The sequence below is a fragment of the Lissotriton vulgaris genome, chromosome 11, assembly GCF_964263255.1.
Source record: "Lissotriton vulgaris chromosome 11, aLisVul1.2, whole genome shotgun sequence".
Taxonomy (NCBI): domain Eukaryota; kingdom Metazoa; phylum Chordata; class Amphibia; order Caudata; family Salamandridae; genus Lissotriton; species Lissotriton vulgaris.
Window position 1 is genome coordinate 150,704,160 of NC_141699.1, and position 15,061 is coordinate 150,719,220.

At 47.0% G+C, this 15,061-nt stretch overlaps 1 protein-coding gene and 1 non-coding gene across 2 annotated transcripts in view; one reads left to right on the forward strand and one right to left on the reverse strand.

Annotated features, from left to right (window-relative positions):
- CFAP251 (cilia and flagella associated protein 251) overlaps positions 1–15,061 on the reverse strand; it is a 663,510-nt gene that overhangs the window by 574,731 nt on the left and 73,718 nt on the right. The window lies entirely within an intron of this gene.
- LOC147679423 (small nucleolar RNA Z195/SNORD33/SNORD32 family) lies at positions 7,144–7,222 on the forward strand. The gene has a single exon (XR_015302023.1). It is a non-coding gene; the product is annotated as a small nucleolar RNA Z195/SNORD33/SNORD32 family (small nucleolar RNA).

Genomic DNA, 15,061 nt, shown 5'->3' on the forward strand with positions numbered 1-15,061 from the left:
AGTACAATTTTGATCTTTCATGGAATACACACTCTCTACTTCTCAAACTTGTCTTCCTTTATGAAGCTCAAGAGGTCCAGAGCTTCGAGTGTGTCTCCATCCACTTATAAAAGCAGCTTACTAAGCGTTGTTTAGCCTTGGAATCCTTGGACCTTCCTTGTCTTGTTGGTAACAGTGCTGATGTAGCTATTCAGGTGCTCTAGCACCATCCTTTCCCTAATAAGCAGACTGTTATTCTTTATAACACAGGATTTCTTTTTGTTGCCAAAAATCTATCATCTTTTACAACTTTACCAGACATGAACACATAAATAATCATTTAATAAAATGTAAAGGAAGTGGTTATTTACTTGTAGCCCTTGTTTGAAGAATTCCATTCCTGTGTGTGGGGACCCCAAAACACGTAGGGCCTTATTAAGTGTTTGGCGGTCCTCCTGTCGGCCCACAATCGACGTGCTGACAGGGGAACCACCACGCCCATCGTGCGCACATCTGCCGGATTATGAATTTAATCCATGGTGGGGGACAGTGCTGCAGCAGTCTCACAGCTGCAGCTTTTTAAGGCTCATAGGAGCGCCTTAATAGCAAACCGCTGCCGTGACAGTGTCTGCAGCATGTTCCTGCACAGTGTGGTACAAACAATTTTGTGCATGCCATAATGTGCAGTCCAGGGGGCACAACATGTGCCTCCCTGCATGCACTTCCAGGCCCTGAACCGCCAGAGGGCCCTGTTAGGGCCCCTTTACTTCCATGTCCACCACCCTTTTCATGGCGGGTTTACAAAGGGAAGTGGAAATGAAAGTCAGAAAATGCTTGACGGTGCCGCAGCAGCACCGCCAGCATATTCTAGGCCCTTTCCTCTGCACAACCGCCACACTCCAAATACTGCAGTCCGACCACAGTGGTCAAAGTGGTCGGACCGCCGCCACGAGTACGGTGGTCCTTAGGACTGCCGTAATCATATGGCCCTTAATAACAATATACAAGTCAATTTATAATCAAAGAGGGTGAAAGGGATAACCTATTCAGATGTTTCAGAATATCTTCCAATAGCCTACCCCAGGCATGATTTCCAAATTTTAGACTTCTAGTTGTGAAGGAAACCTTTTCCTAAAAACTACATTGCAGCACCTATAGGTTTAACTGCTGTCTACATGTTGATGGAATGAGAAAAGGTTCAGCCTGATAGGCTTAGATTATAATCGCCATGTCGCTTTAAGGAGCCAGGGGCTTTTACTACCCATGCAGCCTTCTACTAGAAATTACTTCAGAGAGAAAAAAAAAAATCGGAAGCAGAATAGTGGGAGATAGGACTACGTTTCAGACGTTTTTATGCCGGACATCAAACAAATTAGGCTGGGGAGAAGGGAGAGTTGTTTATGGCTTTAATGAAAGTTCCCTTAATGCAGAACTGGACCACAGTTAAATTATCATTTCCGGTGCATAATAGGATGCTCATGGATTATCAATAATGTGATAATAGAGTAGCAAGCTATAAATATCCTAACATCGTGGCTCTTGGGTATGAGGCAAAATACCCAATATGAGAAACTGAAGGCACGTTGACTATAGGATTAACCACAAGGTTACTCAGAGTAGTTTGAAGAACAAAAAAGTCAGTTTTTGTATTGGAATCATGACAATAATGTCTTGATAAAATGTGGACTGATTTTCAACTGGATGTTTTTCATGTGTCTGAAAAATGAAATTCCTAGATAAAAAATGGTGTCTGCTATCCCCTTACTGAAATGGGCTGTAGGTCTCTCTGGCAGGGTTTACTAGACAATTGCTAAAACACAGGGATATACAGCATCGAACATTCGAACTTGAGCCATACTGTTTTGAAGTGGACAGACTCTGGCTAGATTTGTGTAAGGTCTTTGTTTATCTAGATAGAATCTAAGAACTCCTCAGACATCCAGAGAGTATAATGCACATGCTGGTGAAGAAGGATTGCTAAAGAAAAGACGGAGAGTAACGTTCTGGTTAATATGAATATCTGATACCACTTTAGGAACGAAGAAAGGATACATTCTCATTACAACTCTGTTTGCAGAAAACACCATGGAAGGGTCAACTACTGAGAGGGCTTGAATTTCACTAAAACTATGAGCTTTCATGATACAGGTTAAAAAAAGCAGTCTTCGAAGAATATGTCACAATGAACCCATGTGAATATATTCAAAGGAAGGACCCATTAATTTCGACCACATGAAATTGAGCTCCCACTGAGTAGGAGGTGTATTTATGGAAGGAAAGACTTTCTCAGGCCCTCTAATAAAAAGTCTTTTAGGACCGGAATTTTTAAAAGGAATGTTTGATTAGGACCTTCCAGAAGGCTGTTATAGCAAGAAGGTGGACTTTGATGGAAAACAAAATAATTTTGGTTTGGCCAAATGCAACAGGTATGGCAGAATCAATTCCTCTTGGCCTGTCATTCACTTGTACCCCTTTTATTGACACCATAAGCAAAACCTCTTCCACTTGAAGGAATAGCAAGTCCTACTTGAAGTGTTTAGGCTCCCATAGATATTTCATGCATTTCTGGGGCAGCTTTGAATGCCCATACTGCCTGATCCTAGGAGCTAATGCCAAGTTCAAGGAGGTCAGGTTTGGATGGAATACATAATCATGTAATCTGGTGAGTAGGCTGGGTTTGTAGGGCAATCTCTTATTTAATTAACACGGACCAAGATTCAGATTTTTTATGAATCAGTGACAGAGGGACTGATCTCATGCCTCCTTGCTTGTTCAGGTAGTGCATGGTTGTTGTGCTGTCTGTATGAAACAACAGAAGTGGAGAAGTGTGGCTCACTGGTTAGAGCAGGCAGACCCTGAAGCAGAGGTCAGACCCGGGACCAGGGTTCCAATCCCGACGCGGCAGGGTCTTGAGCTCAAATGTCCATGGACTCGATAATTCTCGCTTCGGTGCCCGACCTAATCATGGGTTCACACTCTGCAACTCTGGGCATTAAGCTTGCTTAATCTCCACAACGGCCCCCCGCGGCGGGATGCCTGGCTTGGGGATACCTTGGGGATGCCCTGTAGGGGCTATCTCACAGGGAAAAACCAGGATGGGTTCCCAAGGCAAGCGCGGAGATACCCCTTCGGGGGTCGATTCTGGCGCTATATAAGAAATATAATAATAATAATAATAATAATAATCATCAGAGATGGTAGAAAAGACTTCTTAGCTAGGTGGCCTATCTGCAGTAGGAAGAATAATCGTTTAATGTGGAAATCAGATATCATTTTAGGTAAGAAAGATAGAGGAGTCCTCAAGATTAACATGAAAAATTGCAAAAGGTTCCACTGCTGATAGGATTTACAATTAATTAACCCTCTTTGTTGATGGGATTAACCCTCTTTGTTGATGGGATTACAATTTAAAGACTGTTTCCAATGAAAGATGTTGCAAAGTAGCTCTATGTAAAAACTTAAATACAGCACTCATTAGTTTAGACAGCACTGAGTTGAGTACCCATGGAGGTTATGCTCTTTCCACTCTAGGAAAACCCTTTTTGAGACTTTCCAGAAGGTCTGTAATCACTGGGATTTTAAAGCAGGCCAACTGCTGTGGAGATTTTATGTAAGCTGTTATACCAGTTAACGAACAACTTACTTACCTTCAGTAATGCATTATCTGCTAAGGACAATATCTAGCGGGAGATTCCTTACCTTTGATTTTCCTAGGCATCAGACTGGATCCGGAAACCTTTGCTAAGAAATACCGCTGCGCTCTGTCGGGTGGCTCTGTCAGGCTCAGCGGGACGTCTCCGGCGCAGGCACAGTTCCTTTTCACTTTTTCCATGCCAGAAGAGAAGAGCCATGAAGTGAACTGGCTACTGTATGTCAAAACTAGCGCCCTGTAAAGGGGAACAACTCTAGCCTTATAAATGAGTCCACAGAGTGGGGAGGCATGGGTGAGTTTGTAGGCACAAAAACGGGCTTGGTTTGGCCATCGAGAATTCCTATTAGAACCTAAAGACAAGAGTGCTAGTAATAAAGAAAGAATTGTTTGTGCCACTACCTTTTGCACTAAGAGTAGCGAGGTAAGGAAGATTGTGAACCAACATTGGCACCTTGTTGCTGATGAGATTGGTATCACAGAACCCCCTATGTTTGCTTTCAAAAAAGGTAAAAACGTAAGGGACTTTGTGGTCAAATCACTTTTACCCAGAAAAAATACAGAGGGCCAAACAACACTATGGAACATCACACCATAGTTGGCCATCACAGATGTGCTACATGTAAGGCCTGCCCTCTTACAAAGGAACTCAAACACTGTACCTACAATTCGTACACCCATACACTTAGACAACATACCAACTGTAACTCAGCTGGAGTTATTTACGCCAGATCATGTCCATGTGATTTTCTGTACATAGGACAGACGGTTCAAAAGGTGAAATGCTGTATACTACAAAACTGCAGCAGGTTCAAGTGTGGCACACAAGGCGCACCACTGGTGGAGCATTTTGCCACCTTTGGGCACTCGGCTGAGAGCCTAAAATGTTGGGTCATCGAAAAAGTACAACTTAATCCACAGTATAGGAATTTCGCAAAAACACAGAATATTCGCGAATGCAAGTGGATCCATATATTTGATACTGTCAATAGGGGTCTCAACGAGCATGAGGAGATCAGCAAACAGATAGGTGTTCTCAACACAGGCTAGAATGACTTCATGTCTACATGTAGCCCACTGTCATAGACCCTGTTGAAAGATGCGCAGACTACATCTTGTTTCCATGGCTAGAAGTTTGTTAACATTAGTGGCCGTTGTATATATTAATAAACTCATGTCCAATATGACTAGAGACCTCTGTGCATGTTCTCCATCATGGACTTTAATCATACCTGGCATATACCTTCTATTTCACGGCTAGAGGGTTATGTTCAGGGACCTCTGTGTATGTATAAAAAACCCATTTCCAATATGACCAGAGACTTATGTACATGTTCTCCGTCATAGACTTTATTTATTTATGTATTACATGTCTGTTTACCATTGTATTTCACTTCATGTGCACATAATTATTGGGAACTTGCGCTTTTGGTTCATTGACGAGTCGCTTGTAATTTGGACAGATTACTAGGTAGGCTTGTCACTTATTAATGAACAAAGATTACCATCATGAGCCGTGTCCGCTATATCATACCCAATTCCATCAACCCAGTAGTCTGTTTACCGTTTTTACTCACATCACCGCGACAGCGGCCGTTTCTGTACGTGCACGCTACATTATAACCAGTTAGAACCACCGCACGCTCTCTCTCCAGGGGCAGTGAGATTGGAGGATGCGGCTCGCACACGTCAGTGTAACGAGGACTTGCCAAGGTAATACATGCTACTATTAGGCGCTTGTAGCCCAGTTTTTAAGCATCACTCTAGAATGGAAGGATTCTGACACCCCCTTTTTAGGTTTTGCCCTAGCCAATGCGTACGAAGTACGCATGTGCTAGGAAAAAACCTAAGGAGATATAGTATATGGGGCTTGGAATCCGCCCCGTCTTCCATTGGCTAGCTCCATAAATGGAGGCTAGCCATTGGAAGACGGGCCTGTCCGTCAATGCCGGACCAGATTCGGGGGCGTTCCTGAGATTTTTTGGCTTTTGGCTACGTAACGCTACGTCAGCCAAAAGCCGGTAACGCCCCTGAATCTGGTCCGGCATCTGCCTACTTATTTGGCCAGTAACGCTTTACTTTCATGACCTAGCGCTGGGAGCGCTTGATTTCACTCGTGGCGCTCTAGCGCTGCTAGTGCTCTGGGTGCCCAGCCGGTGCCCACCCGGCATTGTCCGCCCCAAGCGAGTGCCACCTCGCTGATTTTCGAGTATTTTGTCCGCTGGCAGGTGCCCACCCTGCCAGGGACCTTGCCGCTGTTGTGGTACCCCGAGCGAGTGCCCACCTCGCTTAATATTTAGATTTAAGGCCGGTGCCCACCCGGCATTGCTCCGTGTATTCACCGCCACGGCCCCGAGTGAGAGGAGGAAGCAGCGCCCGCCTTCAAGCCCGGGCCGCGCTGGGATTGGCCCAGCCGGCCGAGCCCCCTTCCGCGTCATCGCAGGAGGAGGAGGAGAGAGCCGGAAGGAGGAAGCAGCCTGCACCGACCGTCCCGAGGCTCCCGAGCACAGGAGGAGCCCCGGGGAAAGAGAACGTCCCTCCTCGGCCCCGGAGAGTCCCGAGGAGCGGGAGCTCTCCTCCAGCAGCCGCCGGACCCGGTGAGTGCCTGCAAGGGGAGAGGGGCGTCGGGACACATTGTCGGTGTCCGCCCCTCCCCCCGTAATGCGATCTCGCACCCATTGTTGTTTAGAGCCTGAGAGGGCTCTGGGGGCAGTTCGGTACTGAGAGCCTTGCGAGGCTCAGGGGGCCACCTTGTTCTCGAGTTCGTGAAGGACTCCAACGTTACCAGCATTCTTGTGGTAGAGCCCCCGAAGGGCTCCGACGCCCAGTTATTGTTTAGAGCCCTGAGAGGGCTCGGGGGCCATTCTGAGATTCTGTACATGCACTACCATCTGAGACTTGTCCGTCTTTTCCTTGCTTCTCTCCTTAGTATCTGGGTGATTTGCATTGTTTATTTTGTTCCTTCTTCCTTGCAAGCTACCTCCATCCTCCCGCTCTCCGTGTTGTGACCTGAGGAGAAGATGTACTTTATTCTATCCATAGCGCCGTCTGGTTACAATGTAGCCACAGAAATACGGGACGTTTTTTGCATCATTTCCCCTGCCAGACAGTTCAGTGTACACGATCCGGACTCCTCCAGCTCAGGCGGCGGGTGTCAGAGATGCCTAGCCCTTGTAGTCACTGTGGCTCCTCCGGCAGGTCACCGTGTGCTCCTGCATTGACCGAGCCCCGTCTGAGGTGGGTGTATGACACTTAGTGTCAGGCGTTTGTCGTTTGCCTAGGCTTCCACAATTTCGGGGGCGTATTCCTCCTGTTAAGTCTGGCTATGGTATTCTCAATTGGAAGGTTGGTGTAGTAACTGCCAAATTTACACTTGAGTGTCAGTCTTCTACATTTTATAAACATATTTGCGATTTGTTCTTTGCAGTTTGCTGTTGGCCAGTGCAGTTTCTTACAGCCATGCGAACTCTGCCATACTGGTAAGTTTAAAACTGTGTCCATCTCTTGCGACTGCACTGGTCTGTGATGGGATATTGTCAGTTTTCGAGTCTTGCGACCATGAGATTCTGTACATGCACTACCATCTGAGACTTGTCCGTCTTTTCCTTGCTTCTCTCCTTAGTATCTGGGTGATTTGCATTGTTTATTTTGTTCCTTCTTCCTTGGGGACCTCTTCTGCTTCTACGGGGTCATTGCTGCGCAACCGGGACAGCAGCCTTTCCTACCTGCCACGCCGTCCCCGCCGCCGCAAATCCACTCGCGGCCGCCGAGAGGGGCTGGTCAAAACTACAATCCCCAGCGTCCCCTGCTCCGCGGGGACGCCGCCTGCCTGCCAGCTGGGACTTCCGCCGGGAGGCATACTTCAGGAAGCCCTTCCTCCCGCGTCGCGGGACGCGCGCGGGCGACGCCGGGCGGAGCCCGGGCAGAGGGCGGGCCGTCTAAGGCCGTCCAAGGACGAACAGGGACGGGACGGGCCACATCCATAACATCATGGGTAAGCGAAAATTGGTTACTCCGGTGACGGGAGAAGCTAAGGCTAAGGTCCCTAAATATACGACCAGCATCATTACGTACCTGACTTCAAAAGTGGATGAACTATCCTCTCAGATAGCTGTTTCTGAGCGTGCACTGGGATTGGAAACCACACCTGGAAGCATTAGCACTACAATTTCTTCGCCTATCAGCTGTGTACCATTGGAGCCGAGGGTCATAATCGAATCATGCCGGGCAAACTTGGCACAGACCCCTACTGTCCTGCCGGCCCCAGAATTCCCTGTCACTGTAATACCTCCTACCACTGAGGTTATGGGTGTGAAAGAAAACATGGTCAACATCCAATCTGGGGGCCAGCAGGCTCCCTACATCACTGAGGAGGGCCTCACAGTACTTCTGGAAAAACTTTTTACTGAGAGGCTGGAATCCGCTTTAATTCAAAGTGCAACAGATATTACTGAGACACTGAAGGACTGTGTCAATAACCTGTTGAACAAATGTGCACGTATTAACGACTTCCTGACTAGCCAGTCCCCGGTTTCAGTCCCAATAGAAATTGACCCGCCAACTGACCCAATAATTAATATACCGTCAGAAAACTCTGTGCCAGTTAAAGGGAAAGTTGTAAATGGCAGATATACACCCTTGACACAAGCAGTGCCTAACGGTGTTCTAACGGACAAGCCTCTATTGGAAAAGCCAGCAGGTCCTCTAATAGACCAGAGGGGTAGGGTGCCACCAGTGCACCTACCCCCTGATGCAACACCTTTCGTGGCTGTATTGGTTAATGTACCCAAATTGGAGGCAGGTGTGGTAGAACACCATGAAACACTGCGCAACCACACAGAAAAATGGTGCAATGCAAACTGCACGGGTGAAAGTAATATTGCTGCTAATATATTGATGTGTAGAAGGGTCAATTGGGTTGGTAAAACTAAGAAGTGTGTGCCAGGTGTTTGTGTCATAGTCAATTTCAAATCGTGTGATGTCACAAGCCGCCTCTTCTGGGACGCTTCCCCTTTGGATCCTTTAGGCAAGGGTGTGCGTGCTATGCCGCTGGGTTTTTTCTACCCACCTGCACCCAGGTTAACTGGTGACGGGTATGGTAGACCCCAGCCAAACAACAACCTCGGGTCACATGGTATACTAAATCGCCCCCTGCAAGGGGATGGGTGGGTGACTAAGAATGCCAGGGGAGGTGGTGTAGCCACACCTGTAATGCATACACACTCAGAAAACCCGCCTCTCTCAAATAGATTTGCAGCCCTCGCCAATCAGGATGTTATGGACTGACTAGAGCCCAAGCCAATAATTCAGCTAGCCAATGCCCAGGATGATTCCATTAACACCCCTACCCCCTGTAACCCTGTTAACATCTCCACCCCCTGCAATGTGGCTTCTAATGAAGGGGAGGTGATAATAGAGGGTGGCAATAGAAAAGCTAAGATTCTGTCCTGGAACATTGCGGGCCTACATGCCAAACAAAATGATCCAATCTGGCTAAGTAAGCTGAAAGAACACGATATAGTGGCCATGCAGGAAACATGGGCTAGGGATAATTCATTTTGGCTGGATGGTTATTCCTCATTCTTTGTTAAAGCCCAGTGTTCTGCGGCGGGAAGGGATATCGGCGGCCTGATGTTTTTGGTGTCCCTTAATATAGCTGGTAGTGTGAGGGAAATTCCAAGCACCTCACACTATTTTCAAATGTTAGAGATACGCCACGCAGATAAAAATAAAACACTCTTTATTAACTGTTACAATTCTCTGCAGGGTGGTCCCCAAAACTTTGTTTTAGAATGTTTAAATTCATTTGTAAATGATTACATGTCAAAACAAACCACTTTTGTTCAAATCATTTTAATGGGTGATTTTAATGTTCATTTATGTGAATTACATTGTCAGATCAAAGACTTCGATGGGCCTGATCTCACGACCCCTCCCCACTTCGAGCATAGCCTGAAGGGTTCAGCCATGGAACATTTGTTATCAGCTAATGATCTATATGAACCAAGCTTTGCTGATCCAAAGGACCGGGTGGTCACTTATAACGCAAGGGGTAGTGAATCTATCATTGATTACATTTTTACGTCCCCAGGGCTCCTCCATTATGTCCATTTTTATAACGCCATTGAAAGCGGTTTCAGTGACCATAATCCGGTGTGTTTAATGCTGGATGGATTGCTGGGATTGCTGAAGGGGGCGTTGTTGGCCACTTCCATAAGGCATGTTAAGAGCAAAGACCAAGGGAGGCGATTAAAATGGTGCAAAGTTTGCCCTGAAGATTTTATGAATCTTATTGAACATGAAATGGTGGCGGAATTCCAGACTTGTAAGGACCCTGCTAGGGGGGATAGAGAGATCATTGCCGCCTTTGAGGCTATTTGCTCGAAGGTGGAGAAAGAGCTTACACTTAGCCCTAAAAAGGGACCCGCTCCAGCCTCTGGTTGGTTCGACCATTCTTGCTCAAAAGCCCACTCGGCTTTGATAGCAGCACTAAAACATTCCCCTAGAAATAAGCTAGAAATAGCACAACTAAGGAAAAAATATGCAGAGGCTGTTAAAACACGCAAGAAAGCAGTAAAAGAAGAAGCCTGGGATGCGTTAATGGACTCCACCACCCTCAAACATAGCTCTAAATTTTGGTCCATAATAAATAACCCCATATTTGCAAAAACATGTAATACTGACCTTGAGGTAAATATACCTGAGTCAGATTGGCTCAATCATTTCTCAGTTATCTACGGGAGCAATCAAGTTTATGAAAAATTCAGTATACCTTGTTATGCCAATATGCAACCCATTGTAGATTTTGCCGTAACTGAAGTCAAGGCCGCAATAATTGGGTCCGCTAAGAATAAAGCTCCGGGACCCGACGGGGTTCCCCTGGACTTATATAAATCAAACTCAGAGTTGTGGGCAGTTGTTCTAACAAATGTTTTTAATAACGTACTTAAAGGGGGTTTCCCTAACACCTGGACATGTTCAATTATTGTGCCAATTTTTAAAAAAGGAGCAAGAAACGACCCTAAATGTTATCGCCCTATATCCTTGTTGGATTCCTCCATGAAGATCTTGGGCAAAGCACTGTTGGTGAAAATTAATAAATGGACATCAGAGAATAACATTTTGTCCAATGCCCAGTATGGTTTCCGGTCAGGTAGAGGGACCGAGGACCAATGCCTGAACCTGAACATGATAATTTCTAAATATACAAAGGCTAAAAAAGGGACAATTTTTGTTGCCTACATGGACCTGTCTACAGCGTTCGATCTAGTGAATAGAGCCAAGTTGTGGGGTATGTTATTACAAATGGGATTGGACCCCCCTCTGGTCCACTTCTTGGCTGAACTCCACAAGGATCTTAGGGCTTCCATTAGAATGGACCAAGAGGGACATCGTACAGCGTGGTTTAAATCTGGCAGGGGTGTGCGACAAGGTTGCATCCTTGCCCCTATGCTGTTCACGTTAAATATAAACTCTCTGGAAAAAACTCTTCTGACAGCATCTGTGGACACTCCGCGTGCAGGAGACACTCACATCCCAGTGCTCTTGTATGCGGATGATGCCGCCCTAATAGCTAGGACACATCTGGGCCTCCAGAGATTACTTAATGCATTTAGTGATTTCATGTCCTCCCTTGAACTTGTGGTAAATAACGCTAAATCCCATGTCATGGTCTTCGGGGCAGCTAAAAATAATACCAAATCTTTTTACTGCAAAGGGGAAGTAATTACTAATGTTAAAGTTTTCACTTACCTCGGAGTAATCTTTGACACCAAGGGTAATTGGATACCCCAGATAGTAGCAAAAACTAAAGCAGTGAGGAGCTCTGTTAATGCTATTTTGAGCTTTTCAAGGAGATTAGGGGGGAAACCAAGTGGTGCACTTTTAGCCTTGTATAGGGCAAAATCATTGGCTATAGCCAGGTACGGAGCTGGATTACGGGGTTATGTAAAAACCGAAACCATTCAAACGGAGGTTAATAAATTTCTTTGTTCTATATTAGGACTCCCCTTTTCAACAGCCACTTTTTCTGTCCATCAGGAGCTTGGAGTAGGTTACATTACGGACATCCTCTCTATGGCGCCTATACTTCTGTGGATAAGAGTTTGGACCAATAACAACTTAGGTCTCAACCACAAAATTCTGACGGATTGTTTAAAATTGGACAAGTTCAAAGACATTGCTTGGCTGGCATACATTGAAAAGTGCTCTGCAGAACTTGGACGCCCGGAGATTTTCTCCTCCCCGCTTAATTTAAAAAAAGCTGACCTAGCCTGGGTCAAGGAAAATTATCACAAACTTAAGTCCTTGGAGAGAGAACAAGTCCAGTTAACAAAACCCATGGTCAGAGCACATTATATGACAATCACTTGTATTGCCATCCAACCGTATCTTGCCCTAGTCAACATCCCGTTCCACAGATGGCTTCTGGTTAAGTTTAGATTCAACCAGATTTACCTGGTACTCTGTGATAGACAGGAATGGTTCAAGCCTGAGGATGCACCGGTAGAACAAGTTACTTACCTTCGGTAACGCTTTTTCTGGTAGATACAATATCTGCCTGTGGATTCCTCACCTTGTGAATATCCCCCTTGCGTCAGCAACGTTCGGAAAATTCTTCGTAGCACGCCGGCGTGGACGACGTCATAGGAGCACGGCTTCGCGCGCGACTCCGTCTGACGTCACCGACTCCACATAAGGCCCACGTCGGCGTGATGACGTCAGTTCCGCCCTTTTTTCCGTGCCTTCGAGGCACCCGGACGGACCAACAAGTACATATATATATATATATACACAATGTACACAGTACATGCAAAACAAATGCAATCAAAGTGCAAAACTATACAAAGTCAGATAAAACCATAATTACATTTGCACATAACATCAGGTATAGCAGAGTGGACAACGGGGAGGCGGGTGGGTCAGTGAGGAATCCACAGGCAGATATTGTATCTACCAGAAAAAGCGTTACCGAAGGTAAGTAACTTGTTCTTCTGATAGATATATCTGCCGTGTGGATTCCTCACCTTGTGAATAGAGTCCCACAGCAGTCCCCACTCCCGGAGGAGGGTGTCCACTCTGCTACACCAGGAAATCTTGGAGAACAGAGCGCGCGAAGTGGCCATCCCTCCTCACCTCAGCATCCAAGCAATAGTGCTTTGCAAAAGTGTGGAGGGAGGCCCAAGTCGCGGCCCTGCAAATGTCCTCAACAGGAACACCTCTAGACAATGCAGAAGTAGCAGACTTTGCTCTAGTTGAATGAGCTCTAATACCCTCAGGAGGGTCCTTACCCGCCAGAGAGTAGCAAATCTTGATGCACAGGATAATCCATCTGGAAAGTGTGCGCTTGTGCACCGCTCTGCCCTTCTTGCAGCCAGCAAAACCCACGAAGAGCTGATCGTCTATTCGATAGTCTTTAGTCCTATCAAGATAGAAGCTAACCGCTCTCTTCGGGTCCAGGCGATGAAGCCTCTCCTCCTCCTTGGAAGGGTGTGGGGGAGGATAAAAGGTAGGAAGGGTAATGGATTGACCTAGGTGGAAGGGAGTAACCACCTTAGGCAGAAAAGCAGCCCTGGTCCTAAGAACCATTCTTTCAGCATGGATGGACAAAAACGGGGGCTTGGAACTAAGAGCTTGAAGCTCACTTGCCCTCCTTGCCGAGGTAATTGCAACTAAGAAGACCGTCTTAAAAGAAAGAAGCCTCATCGGACACTTGTGTAAGGGTTCAAACGGCGAACCCATCAGATAGGTTAAAACAAGATTCAAGTCCCAATGTGGAACAATAAAGGGAGAAGGAGGGAACTTATTAGTGAGCCCCTTCAAAAATCTTAAAACCACAGGTGATTTAAAAAGAGAGGGCTGATCCGGCAAGCAGAGGAATTCCGATAAGGCCGAAAGGTAACCTTTGATAGTGGCAACAGCAAACCCCTGCCGTGCCAGAGAAAGAGCAAATAACAAAATATCAGATAAATGAGCCTTTAACGGGTCAACATCCCTCTCCCTACACCAAGACACAAACTTAGTCCACCTATACGAATAAATGGACTTGGTGGAGTCACACCTGGCAGAAAGAATGACATCCACCACATCGTTAGGGAGAGAGAAAGAGTTCAGATTGCCCCGTTCAATCTCCAGGCATGAAGGTGTAATGTCTGGAGGTGGGGGTGTAAAACCTGCCCCTCCATCTGAGAGAGGAGGTCTGCCCTGAGAGGGAGACGGAGCGGCGGGTGAGAGGAGAGGTGGAGAAGATCTGTGTACCACACCCTTCTTGGCCAATCCGGGGCGACCAATATGACTTGGGCCCGGTCTTGGCGAATCTTCCTCAGAACCCGAGGAATCAAGGGTATGGGAGGAAACGCGTAAAGGAGCTGACCTCTCCAGCTCAACTGAAACGCGTCCCCCAATGCTCCTTGCATCGGATACTGGAGACTGCAGAATGACGGGCAGTGAGCATTCTCGCAAGTGGCAAACAGGTCCACCCGAGGAGTCCCCCACATCTGAAAGATGTAACGAACAACCTCCGGGTGAAGCCTCCACTCGTGGTCGGCAGAGAACTGACAACTGAGAATGTCTGCACGCACGTTCAGAACCCCGGCCAGATGATTTGCCATCAGACAAATCTGGTGGTCCTGAACCCAGGACCAGAGGCGCAGAGCCTCCCTGCAGAGACACTGCGACCCCACTCCTCCCTGCTTGTTGACATACCACATCGCGGTCGTGTTGTCCGTCAGGACTTGAACCGACTGACCGCGAAGGGAAGGGAGGAAGGCCTTGAGCGCCAGACGTATTGCCCGTAACTCTAGAAGGTTGATGTGAAGCAACCTTTCCTCTGGAGACCAAAGACCCTTGATCTCCAGATCCCCCAGATGAGCACCCCACCCTGGAGTGGATGCATCCGTTATCACCATGGCCACCGAAGGTGGAAGCTGAAAAGGCTTTCCTTGAGACAGATTGCCTTCCACGCCCCACCAAGACAGATCCGCTGCAGTCTCTCTGGAGATCTTCACTGACTCCCGAGATCTCCGTTGTGTTGATACCACTGCCTGCGGAGGCACCACTGGAGTGCCCTCATGTGCCAGCGTGCATGGTTGACCAGGAGAATGAAAGAAGCCATCAGACCGAGCAAGCGAAGGACCTTCAGGACCGGAACAACCGCTCCATTGTGAAATAAAGGAATCATTCCCTGTATGTCGCGAATCCTTTGCGGAGGAGGGAATGCACGACATACAGTAGTGTCCAGTACCGCACCTATGAACAGGTTGCGCTGGGAGGGCACCAGGTGAGATTTGGGCACATTTATTGAAAAACCCAACCTGAACAACAGCTGCGATGTTTCTTGCAGGTGATGAATCACCTTCTCGGGCGACTCCGCTTTGATCAGCCAGTCGTCCAGATACGGGAATACAGGAATCCCCGACCTCCTGAGATGTGCAG